This window comes from Elephantulus edwardii, unplaced genomic scaffold, assembly GCF_000299155.1.
Source record: "Elephantulus edwardii isolate Elephantulus edwardi_28Jun2011 unplaced genomic scaffold, EleEdw1.0 scaffold00050, whole genome shotgun sequence".
NCBI classification, from domain to species: domain Eukaryota; kingdom Metazoa; phylum Chordata; class Mammalia; order Macroscelidea; family Macroscelididae; genus Elephantulus; species Elephantulus edwardii.
This window is the reverse complement of record NW_006399800.1, coordinates 16039586-16045856: the sequence shown is the minus strand read 5'-3', so window position 1 is coordinate 16045856 and position 6271 is coordinate 16039586.

The following is a 6271-nucleotide window of genomic DNA, read 5'->3' as shown; positions in this document are numbered from 1 at the left end:
TAACATAGCATAACTGTAAGACTGACCAATTCCAGTGAGGATGTATTTCTGTACAAATTGAAGTACCCTCATGACTCCCTCTAAAACTATAGCAGCAAAGTCTACGTATGAGATCAAACATTCCGTTAGTACATTCAAGAGATAATCAACTTTCCAGCTTGGGGCATAGGCCTTAGTGGCCTCCTCTATCTGGTAACTTGACATTTTGGATTCTTTTATTTGCACCTTTCCTTTTCTAGCTGCCACATTTTGCATCAATAAAGAATGTACGTACAAGTAGCAGAAAATCTACTGTACTGGCTTAGCCAGCTAAGAGGTCAGATTTCAGTATAAAAATCTAGAAGAAGAAAAGTGTGGGCTGCAGGTCCATCAGGTTACTTTCTGACTTTGTACTTAGCAGAATAAAGAGCCACGTTAGCATGTGACTTCTGCCCTAATGGTCACAAGATGCCCACTACTCCTTTGCTCACTTATCTGGCAAAAACATTTAAGAAAGGCCACAAGATTATTCAATCCACCACCATCTAGTTGGTTTCTATTCATTCCAACCCTCTCTCAGCTTTCCAAGGCTGGAATCATAATGGGAGGAAACGGTCCATGTTCCTCTTACAGGATGACTAGGGGATTTAAACGATCACAGATTTTGGGTTAGCAGTGCATCTTTCTACAGACTATGGTACCAGAGCTCCGCTCACAAGTTTATTGTTGTTGTTGTTAGATACTCTCAAGTCAACTACGACTCATAGCAATCCTATGATCAACAGACCTGAACTTTGTCCTATCTTTCATCAAGCCTCCTGACAGTCAATGTGTCAAATCCATCTCGTTGAGAGTTTTCTTCTCTTTCACTGACGCTCTACCTTTCCCAGCATGCTATCTTTTTCTATGGCCTCACCCCTCCTGAAAACATGCCCAGAATAAATGAGGCAAAGTTTCACCATTTTTGTCTTTAAGGAGAACTCTGTTTACACTTCTCCCAAGACAGATTTGGTTGGTCTTTTGGCAGTCCATGGGCTGGATAGTCAACACTCTTTGCCAACACAATTCAAAGGCATTGATTCTTATTTGATAATGTTTACTTGAAGGGCAACATATGTCCTAGAAACTGTCAGACTTTTTCTTACATCCCATTGCTGTGTCAATAGATAGATGTTGCTGTATGTTGTTGATTCAGAACTAACCCCAAGCCGACACTTCAGCAAGTTTTCAGAGGTAGTAAATCATATGGGAGGAGAATGCCCATCTCCCTCTGACAGAGCAGCTGATGGATTTGAACCGTATGCCTTTCGGATTCCAGTGCAGCAAGTTATTACTAGGCCACCTATTGCTTGATCAATGAGTCAGTCTGTCTATCTAAGGAGTTCTGGTGGCCTCGTTAGAGGAATGTAATACCAGAAATTGCATTTTGGAACTCAAGGTAATTTTTCTTGAAACAAAACTGAAATTTCTTAGTAAAGGAAAAGAGCGAGAGATAGATGGATATTAAGAGTTAATTACGAAGTCTTCCAGATAGGCAAATAACACTTGAAGCATAATTTTCTTTTCAAAAGAAAAGTCAAGATGAGAATCCGACTGTAATGGATTTTGGATCTCTAACTTATTTCCCCCACTTATTTGTTTTCTACTTCTTCTTCTTATTTTTTTTACAAACCCTGTTGTGAGGTTTGAGATCCCTAACTTCTTGACATGTTAGGCTAATCTACAGAAAACCTAAAGCATTTTCTTTATAAACATTATTGTTAGGCAAAATAGACAATAACTTTAGCTGGGAGCTTTGGTGGCATAGACCATTGGAAGTTGTGCTGCTAACCCGAAGGCTGCGATGGTCAGGAGGTCTGAATCCACTCGAGGTTCTGCCGAAGAAACATGGTCAATCGCTTTCCATGCAATTTACAGCCTCCAAAAAATCCTTGACCACTTCGGGGTCAATTCTGACTCCACAGTAATGACTGACTAAGTGGCAGAAACCTTTAGCATTTTCTTCATAAATATTATTGTAAGAAAAGATTTAATACATTTAGGTGGTGGAGTAGATGAGGGAGTTTTGGCGGATTCGTGGGTAAAGAGCTGCGCTGTCAACCCAAAGCCATGAGGTTCGCGTCCATCAGCTGCTCCGTGAGAGAAAAACGGACAATCTCTTCCCGCGTGATTTACTGCCACTGAAAACCTACTGAAGGAAAAACATATACTTAGGAATAGAGTCTATACCATATTTTGAAATGGAGATACTTAACAAAGACAATGGCTATACAGTCTTCCTTTCTGGATCAATCAGCCTCCAATAAGTTTTATGCAAGTGATTGCACTAGCATTTTGATTTGGCCATATTTGTGGTTAAATCTGGCTGGACAGTGTGGTAAACATAAACAATATTCTTCTAAATAGCCATCTTTCTATTTTCCTACTTTTTTCCCTAAAAAATATCAGCTTTGTGTCAATCAAAATTATCCTGTGTCAAAACAAAACAAAACAAAACACATTTCATATATGCTGTCTCCTAGGTTGTTATGTACCATTGAGTCAGAATTAACGCAAAGCTGAGCCTCCAGTGGATTTTCGGAGGCAATAAATCACAGGAGGAGATTTCCCATCTTGGTCCCATGAAGCAGCTTGTGGCTTCAAACTGTGTGTCTCTTTACCACTAGACCACACCAGAATTCTCTAGGGAATTTAAAGGACATAGTGCTCCTCAATGGGTTGGTTGTAAGAAGAAGTCTAGGTTTCAAGGAAAAAGTTTATTTTCCTCTCTACCGGCATATGAGTATCAATAATAATACTCAAATAAATCAAATTCACTGCCACTAACTTGATTCCAAGCCATAGTGACCCTACTGGGCAGAGTAGAATTGTCCGTGAGGGCTTTCAAGGCTGTAAATCCCCGCAGAAGCCGACTGCCTTTAAATCTCAACAGCAGGTTTGCTCTGATGACTTCTTTAAAGTGCTAATGCATAAGGATGCCACTTTGTGAACTAGGGCATGCCTGACTCAAGTCATAGTATTTCCCATTGCCTCATCTGCACGTGAAATTTGGATGATGAAAGTAAAGACCAAAGGGAAATCAATGCCTTTGAATTGTAGTCTGGCAAGGTCTGAGAGCTGCAATATCACCTTCTGCCAGTAGATGACGACACCATCCAACAAGTGAAGATTCCCAACACGCAGTAATTTTAATAAGAAAACCAAACCAAATCCGCTGTCCTTAGATGACTTGTAGCAACCCACAGGCTAATACCGACCCTCCACCATGTTCCCTAGACTGTACATCTCTATACGGGAGGGGCCTACATATCTTTCATCCACAAAGCAGCAACATTGAAGAAAGACAAACCCAACAAAACTATTTATAAAACGAATTGTTACTTTTATTTTCTATTAATAATTTTCGTTTAGAAAACCTCATGTTTGAATGCTATTGTTTTTATCGTTGGTAGGAGCAACCAAGCCAACAATTTATAGCAACCCGGTGAAGAGCAACACATTGATAACCTTAACCTATCCTGCATCATTCTCACCATCTCTGTCATGTTCAAGTCCATTGTTCTATCAACTGTGTCAATCCATTTCATCGAGGGTCATCCTCTCTTTCACTGACCCCTCTACTTTTCCCAGCATGATGCCTTTTTCCAAGGACTGGCCCCTCCTGACAACATCCTCAAACTATGTGAGATTAAGTTTGATCTCCTTGCTTCTAAGCAGCATCCTGGTTGCATAACCTTCAAGACAGATGAGTTCATTCTTTTGGCAGTGCATGGAATATTCAGTGTCCTTTGCCAACACCACAACTCAAAGACATCAATTCCTTTATCACCCTTATTCACTGTCCAGCTTTCCCATACATATGGAGCAACTGGAAAAAAAAATCATGGCTTTAGTCAGGCACACGTTAGTCTTTACACTGACGTGTGCTCTTTAAAGATTCTTTAAAGATGTCCTTGACAGCAGATTTGCCCAAGGCAATCTTAGAATTTCTTGATTGCTTGTTGTCATGGGTATTGATTGTGGAACCAAGTAAAATGAAATCATTGACAACGTAAAACTTTTCTCCTTTTTTCTCAATGTTAGTTAATGGTCCCGTTATAATATTGGTTTCTTGTTGTTAAGAGGTGATCTATAATGAAGGTTGTAGTCTTTGATTTTCTTTGGGAATGAAAGAATTAGTGGTTTTCTGTAGGAGGTAAAGATCAAGTTTAAGACACCTGTTAGGATTTGCCAAGAAGCTTGGAAACAGGAGTGTCATCCACTTCTGTTATAGTTTGCCTCTGGAAACCCTATGAACCAGGAGAAAGAATGAATGTCACACAAGTATTGAGGACTTTTATGCATAGGGTTACTATGAGTCTCCTATGACTTGACAGCACTTAACAACAACAACACACAGACAGAGATCAGTTGGCCTAGTGGACAGAAAGTGACGCCACTAAGCCAAAGGTGGGTGACTCTAATCCACGGCCATCAGGCCTGTTTTTAATTGTTTTGGGTCAAACATTCTTCTAGGTCGTATAGCCCTGGTATATCCACTTGCAGTACAGAGGTAACTCGTGGTTGCTGTGAAGCTGAACACTGTGACACTGATGTGTCAAATGTGATAACAGTTAACCATGATGGGCTGCTTTTGGTGGAGCTCCCTGATTAAAACAAGCTTGGAAGCAGGCTTCTGTAATACCTGGCCTCCAGAAACCCTATGAACTTGGAGAAAGGGTGAAAATCTCTCAAGTGTTGAGGATTTTCATTCATAAGGTCACTATGAGTTGCCTATGACTCCACGGCACTTAACAACAACATTAGTGCAGCTAAGCAAGCTATAATTGTAAACAATGTTAACCTCTTCTCCATCTCTCATGGTGCTGCCAGTTGGCCCAGTCATAAGAATCTTTGTGTTCTTGATGTTGAGCTTCAATACATATTGAAGACTAAAGGCCATCAGCTTCTGCCCACAAGCACTTCAGGTCCTCCTCAGTTTCAGCAAAGTTTCCCAATGCAATTCATCTCCTAATTTCCTGACAGCTGGTACCAAGGATGCTGATTGTTGACCCAAGCAAGATGAAATAGTTGACAGCTTCAATATTTTCTCTATTTATAATAAAATTGACTGTTTGGACTGTGGTGAGGATCTTTGTCTTCTTGATGTTGAGATATAATTTGTACTAAAGGTTGTAGTCTTTGATCTTCTGGAGCAGGGGTTTCATATCCTCCTCACTTTCTGAAAGCAAATTGTGTCAGCATAACATAAGGGTTTTTTTTTTTAGTCTTTCTCAAATCCTGATGCCACATTTCTCTTCATGGAGTCCAGCTTGATGAATTATTTACTCAGTATACAGATTGAATGAGTATGGGAAAAGGATACAACCCTGATTCACACCCTTCCTGGTCTTAAACCATACAGTGTCCTGTAAATTAGGGATTTATTGCACTGGGAGAGTTTACAGTTAGGGATCTCTCCAAATTACTGAGGAGCAATGATGTCAGTTGGAGGACTAAGGTGCATCTGATTCAGGCCATGCTCTTTCCGATTACTTGCTATCCATCTGAGAGCTGAATAATGAACAAGAATACAGAAGCAGAATTGATACCTTTAAGCTGTGGTGTTGGAGAAAAGTACTCAGTATCCCACGGACTGCCAAAAGAACAAATGGGTATGTCTTGAAGAGAGTACAGCCAGAGTGTTCCTTGGAGGCAAAAATTATAAAGCTTCATCTCACATACTTCGAGCATATTGCTAGGAAAGGCTATTCTTTGCAGAGGGACATTATGCTTGGAAAGGTGAAGTGTCAGTTAAAGAGGGAGAAACCCCGATACACATAGTGACTACTGCAATGGGGTCAAGTGTGTCAGGAGGTTTGAGGGTGGCACAGGAGAGGACAGGATTCAGATGTGTTTTTCATAGGATTGTGATGGGTTGTACTTGACTAGATGGCACCTAACAACAGCAACAACAACTGTAGTTTTGGTTGGGTCATAAGTCAAAAGCTTTCATCTCTATATACTTGAGTCAAATTAGAGTAACTGGTTTCTTTTTCCGAATACTTGCAGATAGACACACAATCAGAAGGAGAACTATTTATACGTTCAAGGCTGCTTTAAGTCTGTTTTGATTCTACTCTTGTATTCAAATTTGACTAACCTTTTGTGCACTTTACCTTTGTTATCTCTTTAATATATTCACTTTTTGTTTTAGTAGCCAGGTTTGTTTAAGAGAGAATATCTGCCGAACACAATAAAAAGATACATAGAAAACCCCTTATAGTTAAAGACATTTTTAACAACTAAGAAA